Source organism: Triticum urartu, chromosome 6A, assembly GCF_056163025.1.
Source record: "Triticum urartu cultivar PI428250 chromosome 6A, HENAU_Tu73, whole genome shotgun sequence".
Classification (NCBI taxonomy): Eukaryota; Viridiplantae; Streptophyta; class Magnoliopsida; order Poales; family Poaceae; genus Triticum; species Triticum urartu.
In genome coordinates this window covers 153649528-153665891 of record NC_141878.1, presented here as the reverse complement: position 1 = coordinate 153665891, position 16364 = coordinate 153649528, and positions in this window count along the sequence as shown.

The following is a 16364-nucleotide window of genomic DNA, read 5'->3' as shown; positions in this document are numbered from 1 at the left end:
GGCTGCCCAAGATGGGCTGCGCGCCTCCCTCCCTCCCCTAGTCCTATTAGGACTAGGAGAGGTGGCCGGCCCCCCCTTTCTCTTTTCCCCCTCCGCGAATCCTATTCCAACTAGGATTGGGGGGGGGGGAATCCTACTCCCAGAGGGAGTAGGACTCTCCTGGCGCACCACCTGTGGCCGGCCAGCCTCCCCCCCTCTAGTCCTTTATATACAGAGGCAGGGGCACCCCAGAAACACACAAGTTGATCCACGTGATCTATTCCTTAGCCATGTGCGGTGCCCCAGCCACCATAGTCCTCGATAATACTGTAGCGGAGTTTAGGCGAAGCCCTGCTGTGGTTGTGCATCAAGATCGTCACCACGCCGTCGTGCTGACGGAACTCTTCCCCGACACTTTGCTGGATCGGAGTCCGGGGATCGTCATCGAGCTGAACGTGTGCTCGAACTCGGAGGTGCCGTAGTTTCGGTGCTTGATCGGTCGGATCGGGAAGACGTACGACTACTTCCTCTACATTGCGTCAACGCTTCCGTAGTCGGTCTGCGTGGGTACGTAGACAACACTCTCCCCTCTCGTTGCTATGCATCACATGATCTTGCGTGTGCGTAGGAATTTTTTTGAAATTACTACGAAACCCAACAGTGGCATCCGAGCCTAGGTTATTTATGTTGACGTTATATGCACGAGTAGAACACAAGTGAGTTGTGGGCAATATAAGTCATACTGCCTACCAGCATGTCATACTTTGGTTCGGCAGCATTGTTGGACGAGACGACCCGGACCAACATTACGTGTACGCTTACGCGAGACCGGTTTCCCCGACGTGCTTTGCACATAGGTGGCTTGCGGGCGACTGTCTCTCCAACTTTAGTTGAACCAAGTGTGGCTACGCCCGGTCCTTGCGAAGGTTAAAACGGAGTCTATTTGACAAACTATCATTGTGGTTTTGATGCGTAGGTGAGATTGGTTCTTGCTTAAGCCCGTAGCAGGCACGTAAAACTTGCAACAACAAAGTAGAAGACGTCTAACTTGTTTTTGCAGGGCATGTTGTGATGTGATATGGTCAAGACATGATGCTGAATTTTATTGTATGAGATGATCATGTTTTGTAACCGAGTTATCGGCAACTGGCAGGAGCCTTATGGTTGTCGTTTTATTGTATGCAATGAAATCGCGATGTAATGCTTTACTTTATTACTAAGTGGTAGTGATAGTCGTGGAAGCACAAGCTTGGTGAGACGACAACGATGCTACGATGGAGATCAAGGTGTCACGCCGGTGACGATGGTGATCACGACGGTGCTTCGGAGATGGAGATCACAAGCACAAGATGATGATGGCCATATCATATCACTTATATTGATTGCATGTGATGTTTATCCTTTTATGCATCTTATCTTGCTTTGATTGACGGTAGCATTATAAGATGATCTCTCACTAAATTATCAAGAAGTGTTCTCCCTGAGTATGCACCGTTGCGAAAGTTCTTCGTGCTGAGACACCACGTGATGATCGTGTGTGATAGGTTCTACGTTCAAATACAATGGGTGCAAAACAGTTGCACACGCGGAATACTCAGGTTATACTTGACGAGCCAAGCATATACAGATATGGCCTCGGAACACGGAGACCGAAAGGTCGAGCGTGAATCATATAGTAGATATGATCAACATAGTGATGTTCACCAATGAAACTACTCCATCTCACGTGATGATCGGACATGGTTTAGTTGATTTGGATCACATGATCACTTAGAGGATTAGAGGGATGTCTATCTAAGTGGGAGTTCTTAAGTAATATGATTAAATTGAACTTAAATTTATCATGAACTTAGTCCTGGTAGTATTTTGCAAATTATGTTGTAGATCAATAGCTCGCGTTGTTGCTTCCCTGTGTTTGTTTTGATATGTTCCTAGAGAAAATTGTGTTGAAAGATGTTAGTAGCAAAGATGCGGATTGGATCCGTGATATGAGGTTTATCCTCAATGCTGCACAGAAGAATTATGTCCTTGATGCACCGCTAGGTTACTGACCTATTGCAGGAGCAGATGCAGACGTTATGAACGTTTGGCTAGCTCAATATGATGACTACTTGATAGTTTAGTGCACCATGCTTAATGGCTTAGGATCGGGACTTCAAAGACGTTTTGAACGTCATGGAGCATATGAGATGTTCCAGGAGTTGAAGTTAATATTTCAAGCAAATACCCGAGTTGAGAGATATGAAGTCTCCAACAAGTTCTGTAGCTAAAAGATGGAGGAGAATCGCTCAACTAGTGAGCATGTGCTCAGATTGTCTGGGTACTACAATCGCTTTAATCAAGTGGGAGTTAATCTTCCAGATAAGATAGTGATTGACAGAATTCTCTAGTCACCATCACCAAGTTAGTAGAACTTCATGATGAACTATAGTATGCAAGGGATGACGAAAACGAATCCCGAGCTTTTCATGATGATGAAATCGATGAAGGTAGAAATCAAGAAAGAGCATCAAGTGTTGATGGTTGACAAGATCACTAGTTTCAAGAAAAAGGGCAAAGGGAAGAGGGGAACTTCAAGAAGAACGGAAAGCAAGTTGCTGCTCAAGTGAAGAAGCCCAAGTCTGGTCCTAAGCCTGAGACTAAGTGCTTCTACTGCAAAGGGACTGGTCACTGGAAGCGGAAGTGCCCCAAGTATTTGGCGGATAAGAAGGATGGCAAAGTGAACATAAGTATATTTGATATACATGTTATTGATGTGTACTTTACTAGTGTTTATAGAAACCCCTCAGTATTTGATACTAGTTCAGTTGCTAAGATTAGTAACTCAAAACGGGAGTTGCAGAATAAACAGAGACTAGTTAAGGGTGAAGTGACGATGTGTGTTGGAAGTGGTTCCAAGATTGATATGATCATCATCGCACACTCCCTATACTTTCGGGATTAGTGTTAAACCTGAATAAGTGTTATTTGGTGTTTGCGTTGAGCATGAATATGATTTGATCATGTTTATTGTAATACGGTTGTTCATTTAAGTAAGAGAATAAATTGTTGTTCTGTTTACATGAATAAAACCTTATATGGTTACACACCCAATGAAAATAGTTCGTTGGATCTCGATCGTAGTGATACACATAATCATAATATTGAAACCAAAAGATGCAAAGTTAATAATGATGGTGCAACTTATTTGTGGCACTACCGTTTAGGTCATATTGGTGTAAAGCGCATGAAGAAACTCCATGCTGATGGGATTTTGGAATCACTTGATTATGAATCACTTGATGCTTGCGAACCATGCCTCATGGGCAAGATGACTAAGACTCCGTTCTCCGGAGCGAGCAACTGACTTATTGGAAATAATACATGCTGATGTATGCGGTCCGATGAGTGTTAAGGCTCATGGCAAGCATCGTTATTTTCTGAACTTCACAGATGATTTGAGCAGATATGGGTATATCTACTTGATGAAACATAAGTCTGAAACATTTGAAAAGTTCAAAGAATTTCAGAGTGAAGTGGGAAATCATCGTGACAAGAAAATAAAAGTTTCTACGATCTGATCGCGGAGACAAATATTTGAGTTACGAGTTTGGTCTTCAATTAAAACAATGTGGAATAGTTTCACAAACTCATGCCACATGGAACACCACAGCATAATGGTGTGTCCGAACGTCATAACCGTACTTTATTGGATATAGTGCAATCTATGATGTCTCTCACCGATCTACCACTATCGTTTTTGGGGTTATGCATTAGAGACAGTTGCATTCACGTTAAATAGGGAACCATCTAAATCCGTTGAGACGACACCCTATGAACTATGGTTTGGCAAGAAACCCAAGCTGTCATTTCTTAAAGCTTGGGACTGCGATGCTTATGTGAAAAAGTTTTAACATGATAAGCTCGAACCCAAATCGGAGAAGTAAATCTTCATAGGATATCCAAAGGAAACTGTTGGATACACCTTCTATCACAGATCCGAAGGCAAGACTTTTGTTGCTAAATTCGGAATTTTTCTAGAGAAGGAGTTTCTCTCAAAAGAAGTGAGTGGGAGGAAAGTAGAACTTGATGAGGTAACTGTACCTGCTCCCTTATTGGAAAGTAGTTCATCACAGAAATCTGTTCTTGTGACTACTACACCAATTAGTGAGGAAACTAATGATGATGATCATGTAACTTCAGATCAAGTTACTACCGAATCTCGTAGGTAAACCAGAGTAAGATCCGCACCAGAGTAGTACGGTAATCCTGTTCTGGAAGTCGTGTTACTAGACCATGATGAACTTGCGAACCATGAGGAAGCGATGATGAGCCCAGATTCCGCGAAATGGTTTGAGACCATGAAATCTGAGATATGATCCATGTATGAGAACAAAGTATGGAATTTGATGGATTTTGCCCGATGATCGGCAAACCATAGAAAATAATTGGATCTTCAAGAGGAAGACGGACGCTGATAGTAGTGTTACTATCTACAAAGCTAGACTTGTCGAAAAATGTTTTTGACAAAGTTCAAGGTGTTGACTACGATGAAATTTTCTCACTCGTAGCGATGCTTAAGTCTGTCCAAATCATGTTAGCAATTGCCGCAATTTTATGAAATCTGGCAAATGGATAAACAAAACTACATTCCTTAATGGATTTAAAGAAGAGTTGTATATGATACAACCAGAAGGTTTTTGTCAATCCTAAAGGTGCTAACAAAATATGCAAGCTCCAGCGATCCATCTATGGACTGGTGCAAGCATCTCGGAGTTGGAATATACGTTTTGATAAGTTGATCAAAGCATATAGTTTTATACAGACTTGCGGTGAAGCCTGTATTTACAAGAAAGTGAGTGGGAGCACTACAACATTTCTGATAAGTATATGTGTATGACATATTGTTGATCGGAAATAATGTAGAATTATTCTGTAAAGCATAAAGGAGTGTTTAAAAGGAGTTTTTCAAAGAAAGACTTCGGTGAAGCTGCTTACATATTGAGCATCAAGATCTATAGAGATAGATCAAGACGCTTGATAAGTTTTTTCAATAAGTACATACCTTGACAAGATTTTGAAGTAGTTCAAAATGGAGCAGTCAAAGAAAGATTTCTTGCCTGTATTACAAGGTGTGAAGTTGAGTAAGACTCAAAGCCCGACCACGGCAGAAGATAGAAAGAGAATGAAAGTCATTCCATATGCCTCAGCCATAGGTTCTATAAAGTATGCCATGCTGTGTACCAGATCTATTGTATACCCTACACTTTGTTAAGCAAGGGAGTACAATAGTGATCTAAGAGTAGATCACTGGACAGCGGTCAAAATTATCCTTAGTGGAATAAGGAAATATTTCTCAATTATGGAGGTGAACAAAAAGGTTCGTCGTAAAAAGGTTACGTCGATGCAAGTTTTGACACAGATCTGGATGACTCTAAGTCTCGATCTAGATACATATTGAAAGTGGGAGCAATAAGCTAGAGTAGCTCCGTGCAGAGCATTGTTGACATAGAAATTCGCAAAATACTTACGGATCTGAATGTGACAGACCCGTTGACTAAAATTATCTCACAAGCAAAACATGATCACACCTTAGTACTCTTTGGGTGTTAATCACATAGCGATGTGAACTAGATTACTGACTCTAGTAAACCCTTTGGGTGTTGATCACATATCGATGTGAACTATGGGTGTTAATCACATGGTGATGTGAACTATTGCTGTTAAATCACATGGCGATGTGAACTAGATTATTGACTCTAGTGCAAGTGGGAGACTGAAGGAAATATGCCCTAGAGGCAATAATAAAGTTATTATTTATTTCCTTATAATCATGGTAAATGTTTATTATTCATGCTAGAATTGTATTAACCGGAAACATAATACATGTGTGAATACATAGACAAACAAAGGGTCACTAGTATGCCTCTACTTGACTAGCTCGTTAATCAAAGATGGTTATGTTTCCTAACCATGAACAATGAGTTGTTATTTGATTAACGGGATCACATCATTAAGAGAATGATCTGATTGACATGACCCATTCCATTAGCTTAGCACCCGATCGTTTAGTATGTTGCTATTGCTTTCTTCATGACTTATACATGTTCCTATAACTATGAGATTATGCAACTCCCGTTTACCGGAGGAACACTTTGGGTACTACCAAACGTCACAACGTAACTGGGTGATTATAAAGGAGAACTACAGGTGTATCCAAAGGTACATGTTGGGTTGGCGTATTTCGAGATTAGGTTTTGTCACTCCGATTGTCGGAGAGGTATCTCTGGGCCCTCTCGGTAATGCACATCACTTAAGCCTTGCAAGCATTGCAACTAAATGAGTTAGTTGCGGGATGATGTATTACAGAACGAGTAAAGAGACTTGCCGGTAACGAGATTGAACTAGGTATTGGAATAGCGACGATCGAATCTCGGGCAAGTAACATACCGATGACAAAGGGAACAACGTATGTTGTTATGCGGTCTGACTGATAAAGATCTTCGTAGAATATGTAGGAGCCAATATGGGCATCCAGGTCCCGCTATTGGTTATTGACCGGAGACGTGTCTCGGTCATGTCTACATTGTTCTCGAACCCGTAGGGTCCGCACGCTTAAGGTTACGATGACAGTTATATTATGAGTTTATGCATTTTGATGTACCGAAGGTTGTTAGAAGTCCCGGATGTGATCACGGACATGACGAGGAGTCTCAAAATGGTCGAGACGTAAAAATTGATATATTGGAAGCCTATGTTTGGATATCGGAAGTGTTCCAGGTGAAATCGGGATTTTACCGGAGTACCGGGAGGTTACCGGAACCCCCCGGGAGCTATATGGGCCTTAGTGGGCCTTAGTGGAAAAGAGAAGGGGCTGCCCAAGATGGGCTGCGCGCCTCCCTCCCTCCCCTAGTCCTATTAGGACTAGGAGAGGTGGCCGGCCCCCCCTTTCTCTTTTCCCCCTCCGCGAATCCTATTCCAACTAGGATTGGGGGGGGGGATCCTACTCCCAGAGGGAGTAGGACTCTCCTGGCGCACCACCTGTGGCCGGCCAGCCTCCCCCCTCTAGTCGGTTATATACAGAGGTAGGGGCACCCCAGAAACACACAAGTTGATCCACGTGATCTATTCCTTAGCCGTGTGCGGTGCCCCAGCCACCATAGTCCTCGATAATACTGTAGTGGAGTTTAGGCGAAGCCCTGCTGTGGTTGTGCATCAAGATCGTCACCATGCCGTCGTGCTGACGGAACTCTTCCCCGACACTTTGCTGGATCAGAGTCCGGGGATCGTCATCGAGCTGAACGTGTGCTCGAACTCGGAGGTGCCATAGTTTCGGTGCTTGATCGGTCTGATCGGGAAGACGTACGACTACTTCCTCTACATTGCGTCAACGCTTCCGCAGTCGGTCTGCGTGGGTACGTAGACAACACTCTCCCCTCTCGTTGCTATGCATCACATGATCTTGCGTGTGCGTAGGAAATTTTTTGAAATTACTACGAAACCCAACAAAAGGATCATTGAGTACTAAAGTAGCACTGATGACATGTTTTCTCGCAAGTGGAGATCATGAAGAGTTCGTTGTAAAAGGTTTCATCGATACAAACTTCATCATTTCTCCATGCAATTTTTGATTTAAATTCGGGGTTTTGTGTAACACACAATATGGTGGTGCAGTTAGTTGGAAATTGTTCCAAACCAGTTACTGTGGCGAATTCTATAACAAAGGCGAAGTATGTTGCCGCTTAGAAGCGACAAAGACAAAGATGTTGAATCATATAGTTCATTCATGAACTTAGTATGGTTGCAAGAAGGCTTTGGTCAATGGGACACTATTGCAGATAGTTGCTCCATAACTCAGTCTGAGTAATCAGGTTTCGACCAATGATTCACATATATACAAAGCCAAGTCCGCACAAAATATGAATTTTGTGAAAGCATGAAAACGCGAGGATATGCAGAGATACACACGGAGCCGAAGTTGTCAGATTCGATGGACATCAGACTATACCACATGCGAAGCATTTTTTACACCAGTATGCCATAGGTGTAAAGTGAACGAAATATTCCCTAGAGGCAATAATAAAGTTATTGTTTATTTCCTTATATCACGATAAATGTTTATTATTCATGCTAGAATTGTATTAACCGGAAACATCATACATGTGTGAATGCATAGACAAACAGAGTGTCACTAGTATGCCTCTACTTGACTAGCTCATTGATCAAAGATGGTTATGTTTCCTGACCATAGACAAAGAGTTGTCATTTGATTAATGGGGTAACATCATTAGGAGAATGATGTGATTGACTTCACCCATTCTGTTAGCTTAGCACTTGATCGTTTTGTTTGTTGCTATTGCTTTCTTCATGACTTATACATGTTCCTATGACTATGAGATTATGCAACTCCCGTTTACTAGAGGAACACTTTGTGTGCTACCAAACGTCACAATGTAACTGGGTGATTATAAAGGTGCTCTACAGGTGTCTCCAAAGGTACTTGTTGGGTTGGCGTATTTCGAGATTAGGATTTGTCACTCCGATTGTCGGAGAGGTATCTCTGGCCCACTCGGTAATACACATCACTTAAGCCTTGCAAGCATTGCAACTAATGAGTTAGTTGTGGGATGATGTGTTACGGAACGAGTAAAGAGACTTGCCGGTAACGAGATTGAACTAGGTATTGAGATACCGGCGATCGAATCTCGGGCAAGTAACATACCGATGACAAAGGGAACAACGTATGTTGTTATGCGGATTGACCGATAAAGATCTTCGTAGAATATGTAGGAGCCAATATGAGCATCCAGGTTCCGCTATTGGTTATTGATTGGAGACGTGTCTCGGTCATGTCTACATAGTTCTCGAACCCGTAGGGTCCGCACGCTTAAAGTTCGATGACGGTTATATTATGAGTTTATATGTTTTGATGTACTGAAGGTAGTTAGGAGTCCCGGATGTGATCACGGACATGACGAGGAGTCTCGAAATGGTCGAGACATAAAGATTGATATATTGGAAGCCTATATTTGGTTATCAGAAGTGTTCCGGGTGAAATTGGGATTTTACCAGAGTACCGGGGGTTACCGGAACCCCCCAGAGGTTTAATGGGCGATGATGGGCCTTAGTGGAGAAGAGGAGGGGCGGCCAGGGCAGGCCACGCGCCCCCTCCCCCTCTAGTCCGAATTGGACAAGGAGGGGGCGCCCCCCTTTCCTTCCTCTCTCCCTCCTCCTTCCCCCTTCTCCTACTCCAACTAGGAAAGGAGGGAATCCTACTCCCGATGAGAGTAGGACTCCTCCCTGGCGCGCCTCCTCCTAGCCGGCTGGCTCTCCCCCCTTGCTCCTTTATATACGGGGACAGGGGGCACCCCTAGACACAACAATTGATCTCTTGGATCTCCTGGCCGTGTGCGGTGCCCCCCTCCACCATAATCCACCTCGGTCATATTGTAGCAGTGCTTAGGCGAAGCCCTGTGTCGGTAGAACATCATCATCGTCACCACGCCCCATGCTGATGGAACTCTCCCTCAAAGCTCGGCTGGATCGGCGTTTGAGGGACGTCATCGAGTTAAACGTGTGCAGAACTCGGAGGTGCCGTGCGTTCGGTGCTTGATCGATCGGATCGTGAAGACGTACGACTACATCAACCGCGTTGTGCTAACGCTTACGCTTTCGGTCTACGAGGGTACATGGACACACTCTCCCCTCCCATTGTTATGCATCACCATGATCTTGCGTGTGCGTAGGAATATTTTTGAAATTACTACGTTCCCCAACAGTGGCATCCGAGCCAGGTTTTATGCGTTGATGTTATATGCATGAGTAGAACACAAGTGAGTTGTGGGCGATACAAGTCATACTGCTTACCAACATGTCATACTATGGTTCGGCGGTATTGTTGGATGAAGCGGCCCGGACCGACATTACGCATACGCTTACGCGAGACTGGTTCTACCGACGTGCTTTGCACATAGGTGGCTGACGGGTGTCAGTTTCTCCAACTTTAGTTGAACTGAGTGTGGCTACGCCCGGTCCTTGAGAAGGTTAAAACAGCACTAACTTGACGAACTATCATTGTGGTTTTGATGCGTAGGTAAGAACGGTTCTTGCTCAGCCCGTAGCAGCCACGTAAAACTTGGAACAACAAAGTAGAGGACGTCTAACTTGTTTTTGCGGGGCATGTTGTGATGTGATATGGTCAAGACATGATGTTATATTTTATTGTATGAGATGATCATGTCTTGTAACCGAGTTATCGGCAACTGGCAGAAGCCATATGGTTGTCGCTTTATTGTATGCAATGCAATCGCCCTGTAATTGCTTTACTTTATCACTAAGCGGTAGCGATAGTCGTAGAAGCAATAGTTGGCAAGACGACAACGATGCTATGATGGAGATCAAGGTGTCGCGTCGGTGACGATGGTGATCATGACGGTGCTTCGGAGATGGAGATCACAAGCACAAGATGATGATGGCCATATCATATCACTTATATTGATTGCATGTGATGTTTATCTTTTATGCATCTTATTTTGCTTTGATTGACGGTAGCATTATACGATGATCTCTCACTAAATTTCAAGATAAAAGTGTTCTCCCTGAGTATGCACCATTGCTATTGTTCTTGGTGCCGAGACACCATGTGATGATCGGGTGTGATAAGCTCTATGTTCACATACAACGGGTGCAAGCCAGTTTTGCACACGCGGAATACTCGGGTTAAACTTGACGAGCCTAGCATATGCAGATATGGCCTCGGAACACTGAGACCGAAAGGTCGAGCATGAATCATATAGTAGATATGATCAACAGAGTGATGTTCACCATTGAAAACTACTCCATTTCACATGATGATCGGTTATGGTTTAGTAGATTTGGATCACGTGATCACTTCAATGATTAGAGGGATGTCTATCTAAGTGGGAGTTCTTAAGTAATATGATTAATTGAACTTAAATTTATCATGAACTTAGTACCTGATACTCCCTCCGTCCGGAAATACTCATCGGAGGAATGGATGTATGTAGATGTATTTTAGTTCTAGATACATTCATTTTTATGCACTTCTCCGACAAGTATTTCCGGACGGAGGGAGTAGTATTTTGCATGTCGATGTTTGTTGTAGATAGATGGCTCATGTTGTTGTTCCGTTGAATTTTAATGCGTTCCTTGAGAAAGCAAAGTTGAAAGATGATGGTAGCAATTACACGGACTGGGTCCGTAACCTGAGGATCATCCTCATTGCTGCACAGAAGAATTACGTCCTGGAAGCACCGCTAAGTGCCAAACCTACTGCAGGAGCAACACCGGATGTTATGAACACCTGGCAGAGCAAAGCTGATGACTACTCGATAGTTCAGTGTGCCATGCTTTACGGCTTAGAACCGAGACTTCAACGACGTTTTGAATGTCAAGAAGCATATAAGATGTTCCAGGAGTTGAAGTTAATATTTCAAGCAAATGCCCGGATTGAGAGATATGAAGTCTCCAATAAGTTCTATAGCTGCAAGATGGAGGAGAATAGTTCTGTCAGTGAGCATATACTCAAAATGTCTGGGTATCATAATCACTTGACTCAACTGAGAGTTAATCTTCCTGTTGATAGTGTCATTGACAGAGTTCTTCAATCACTGCCACCAAGCTACAAGAGCTTCGTGATGAACTATAATCTGCAAGGGATGAATAAGTCAATTCCCGAGCTCTTCGCAATGCTAAAGGCTGCGGAGGTAGAAATCAAAAAGGAGCATCAAGTGTTGATGGTCAATAAGACCGCCAGTTTCAAGAAAAAGGGCAAAGGGAAGAAGAAGGGGAACTTCAAAAAGAATAACAAACAAGTTGCTGCTCAGGAGAAGAAACCCAAGTCTAGACCTAAGCCTGAGACTGAGTGCTTCTACTGTAAACAGAATGGTCACTGGAGCGGAACTGCCCCAAGTATTTGGCGGATAAGAAGGATGGCAAGGTGAACAAAGGTATATGTGATATACATGTTATTGATGTGTACTTTACCAGAGCTTGCAGTAGCACCTGGGTATTTGATACTGGTTCTGTTGCTAATATTTGCAACTCGAAACATGGACTACGGATTAAGCGAACACTAGCTAAGGATGAGGTGACGATGCGCGTGGGAAATGGTTCCAAAGTTGATGTGATCGCTGTTGGCACGCTACCTCCACATATACCTTCGGGATTAGTTTTAGACCTAAATAATTGTTATTTGGTGCCAGCGTTGAGCATGAACATTATATCTGGATCTTGTTTAATGTGAGACGGTTATTCATTTAAATCTAAGAATAATGGTTGTTCTATTTATATGAGTAATATCTTTTATGGTCATGCACCCTTGAAGAGTGGTCTATTTTTGATGAATCTCGATAGTAGTGATACACATATTCATAATGTTGAAGCCAAAAGATGCAGAGTTGATAATGATAGTGCAACTTATTTGTGCCACTGCCGTTTAGGTCATATTGATATAAAGCGCATGAAGAAACTCCATACTGATGGACTTTTGGAATCACTTGATTATGAATCACTTGGTACTTGCGAACCATGCCTCATGGGCAAGATGACTAAAACGCCGTTCTCTGGAACTATGGAGCGAGCAACTAATTTGTTGGAAATCATACATACTGATGTATGTGGTCCAATGAATATTGAGGCTCGTGGCGGGTATCGTTATTTTCTCACCTTCACAGATGATTTAAGCAAATATGGGTATATCTACTTAATGAAACATAAGTCTGTAACATTTGAAAAGTTCAAAGAATTTTAGAGTGAAGTTGAAAATCATCGTAACAAGAAAATAAAGTTTCTACGATCTGATCATGGAGGAGAATATTTGAGTTGCGAGTTTGGTCTACATTTGAAACAATGCGGAATAGTTTCGCAACTCACGCCACCCGGAACACCACAGCGTAATGGTGTGTCCGAACATCGTAATCGTACTTTATTTGATATGGTGCGATCTATGATGTCTCTTACTGATTTACCTCTATCATTTTGGGGATATGCTTTAGAGACGGCCGCATTCACGTTAAATAGGGCACCATCAAAATCCGTTGAGACGATGCCTTATGAACTATGGTTTGGCAAGAAACCAAAGTTGTCGTTTCTTAAAGTTTGGGGCTGCGATGCTTATGTGAAAAAGCTTCAACCTGATAAGCTCGAACCCAAATCGGAGAAATGTGTCTTCATAGGATACCCAAAGGAGACTGTTGGGTACACCATCTATCACAGATCTGAGGGCAAGACATTCGTTGCTAAGAATGGATCCTTTTTAGAGAAGGAGTTTCTCTTGAAAGAAGTGAGTGGGAGCAAAGTAGAACTTGATGAGGTAACAGTACCTGCTCCCTTATTGGAAAGTAGTTCATCACAGAAACCGGTTCCTGTGACGTCTACACCAATTAGTGAGGAATTTAATGATGATGATCATGAAACTTCAGATCAAGTTGTTACTGAACCTCGTAGGTCAACCAGAGTAAGATCCGCACCAGAGTGGTACGGTAATCCTGTTCTGGAGGTTATGTTGCTAGACCATGACGAACCTACGAACTATGAAGAAGCGATGGTGAGCCCAGATTCCGCAAAATGGCTTGATGCCATAAAATCTGAGATGGGATCCATGTATGAGAACAAAGTGTGGACTTTGGTTGACTTGCCCATTGATCGACAACCATCGAGAATAAATGGATCTTCAAGAAGAAGACTGACGCTGATGGTAATGTTACTGTCTATAAAGCTCGACTTGTTGCAAAAGGTTTTCGACAAGTTCAAGGGATTGACTATGATGAGACCTTCTCACCCGTAGCGATGGTTAAGTCTGTCCGAATCATGTTAGCAATTGTCGCATTTTATGATTATGAAATTTGGCAAATGGATGTCAAAACTGCATTCCTGAATGGATTTCTGGAAGAAGAGTTGTATATGATGCAACCAGAAGGTTTTGTCGATCCAAAGGGAGCTAACAAAGTGTGCAAGCTCTAGCGATCCATTTTATGGACTGGTGCAAGCCTCTCGGAGTTGGAATAAACGTTTTGATAGTGTGATCAAAGCATATGGTTTTATACAGACTTTTGGAGAAGCCTATATTTACAAGAAAGTGAGTGGGAGCTTTGTAGCATTTCTAATATTATATATGGATGACATATTGTTGATTGGAAATGATATAGAATTTCTGGATAGCATAAATGGATATTTGAATAAGAGTTTTTCAATGAAAGACCTCGGTGAAGCTGCTTATATATTAGGCATCAAGATCTATAGAGATAGATCGAGACGCTTAATTGGACTTTCACAAAGCACATACCTTGACAAAGTTTTGAAGAAGTTCAAAATGGGTCAAGCAAAGAAAGGGTTCTTGCCTGTATTGCAAGGTGTGAAGTTGAGTAAGACTCAATGCCCGACCACTGCAGAAGATAGAGAGAAAATGAAAGATGTTCCCTATGCTTCAGCCATAGGCTCTATCATGTATGCAATGCTGTGTACCAGACCTGATGTGTGCCTTGCTATTAGTTTAGCAGGGAGGTACCAAAATAATCCAGGAGTGGATCACTGGACATCGGTCAAGAACATCCTGAAATACCTGAAAAGGACGAAGGATATGTTTCTCGTTTATGGAGGTGACAAAGAGCTCGTCGTAAATGGTTACGTCGATGCAAGCTTTGACACTGATCCGGATGATTCTAAATCGCAAACTAGATACGTGTTTTTATTAAACGGTGGAGCTGTCAGTTGGTGCAGTTCTAAACAAAGCGTGGTAGCGGGATCTACATATGAAGCGGAGTACATAGCTACTTCAGAAGTAGCAAATTAAGGAGTCTGGATGAAGGAGTTCATATCCGATCTAGGTGTCATACCTAGTGCATCGGGTCCAATGAAAATCTTTTGTGACAATACTGGTGCAATTGCGTTGGCAAAGGAATCCAAATTTCACAAGAGAACCAAGCACATCAATAGACGCTTCAACTCCATTCGGGATCAAGTCTAGGTGGGAGACATCGAGATTTGCAAGATACATACAGATCTGAATGTTGCAAACCCTTTGACTAAGCCTCTTCCACGAGCAAAACATGATCAGCACCAAGGCTCCATGGGTGTTAGAATCATTACTGTGTAATCTAGCTTATTGACTCTAGTGCAAGTGGGAGACTGAAGGAAATATGCCCTAGAGGCAATAATAAAGTTATTATTTATTTCCTTATATCATGATAAATGTTTATTATTCATGCTAGAATTGTATTAACCGGAAACATGATACATGTGTGAATGCATAGACAAACAGAGTGTCACTAGTATGCCTCTACTTGACTAGCTCGTTGATCAAAGATGGTTATGTTTCCTGACCATAGACAAAGAGTTGTCATTTGATTAACGGGGTCACATCATTAGGAGAATGATGTGATTGACTTGACCCATTCCGTTAGCTTAGCACTTGATCGTTTAGTTTGTTGCTATTGCTTTCTTCATGACTTATACATGTTCCTATGACTATGAGATTATGCAACTCCCGTTTATCGGAGGAACACTTTGTGTGCTACCAAACGTCACAACGTAACTGGGTGATTATAAAGGTTCTCTATAGGTGTCTCCGAAGGTACTTGTTGGGTTGGCGTATTTCGAGATTAGGATTTGTCACTCCGATTGTCGAAGAGGTATCTCTGGGCCCACTCGGTAATACACATCACTTAAGCCTTGCAAGCATTGCAACTAATGAGTTAGTTGCAGGATGATGTGTTACGGAATGAGTCTTGCTGGTAACGAGATTGAACTAGGTATTGAGATACCGACGATCGAATCTCGGGCAAGTAACATACCGATGACAAAGGGAACAACGTATGCTGTTATGCGGTTTGACCGATAAAGATCTTCATAGAATATGTAGGAGCCAATATGAGCATCCAGGTTCCGCTATTGGTTATTGACCGGAGACGTGTCACGGTCATGTCTACATAGTTCTCGAACCCGTAGGGTCCGCACGCTTAAAGTTCGATGACGGTTATATTATGAGTTTATGTGTTTTGATGTACCGAAGGTAGTTCGGAGTCCCGGATGTGATCACGGACATGACGAGGAGTCTCGAAATGGTCGAGACATAAAGATTTATATATTGGAAGCCTATATTTGGATATCGGAAGTGTTCCGGGTGAAATCGGGATTTTACCGAAGTACCGGGGGTTAGCGGAACCCCCGGAGGTTTAATGGGCCATGATGGGCCTTATTGGAGAAGAGGAGGGGCGACCGGGGCAGGCCACGCACCCCCTCCCCCTCTAGTCCGAATTGGACAAGGAGGGGGGCGCCCCCCTTTCCTTCCTCTCTCCCTCCTCCTCCCCCCTTCTCCTACTCCAACTAGGAAAGGAGGGAATCCTACTCTCGGTGGGAGTAGGACTCCTCCCTGGCGCGCCTCCTCC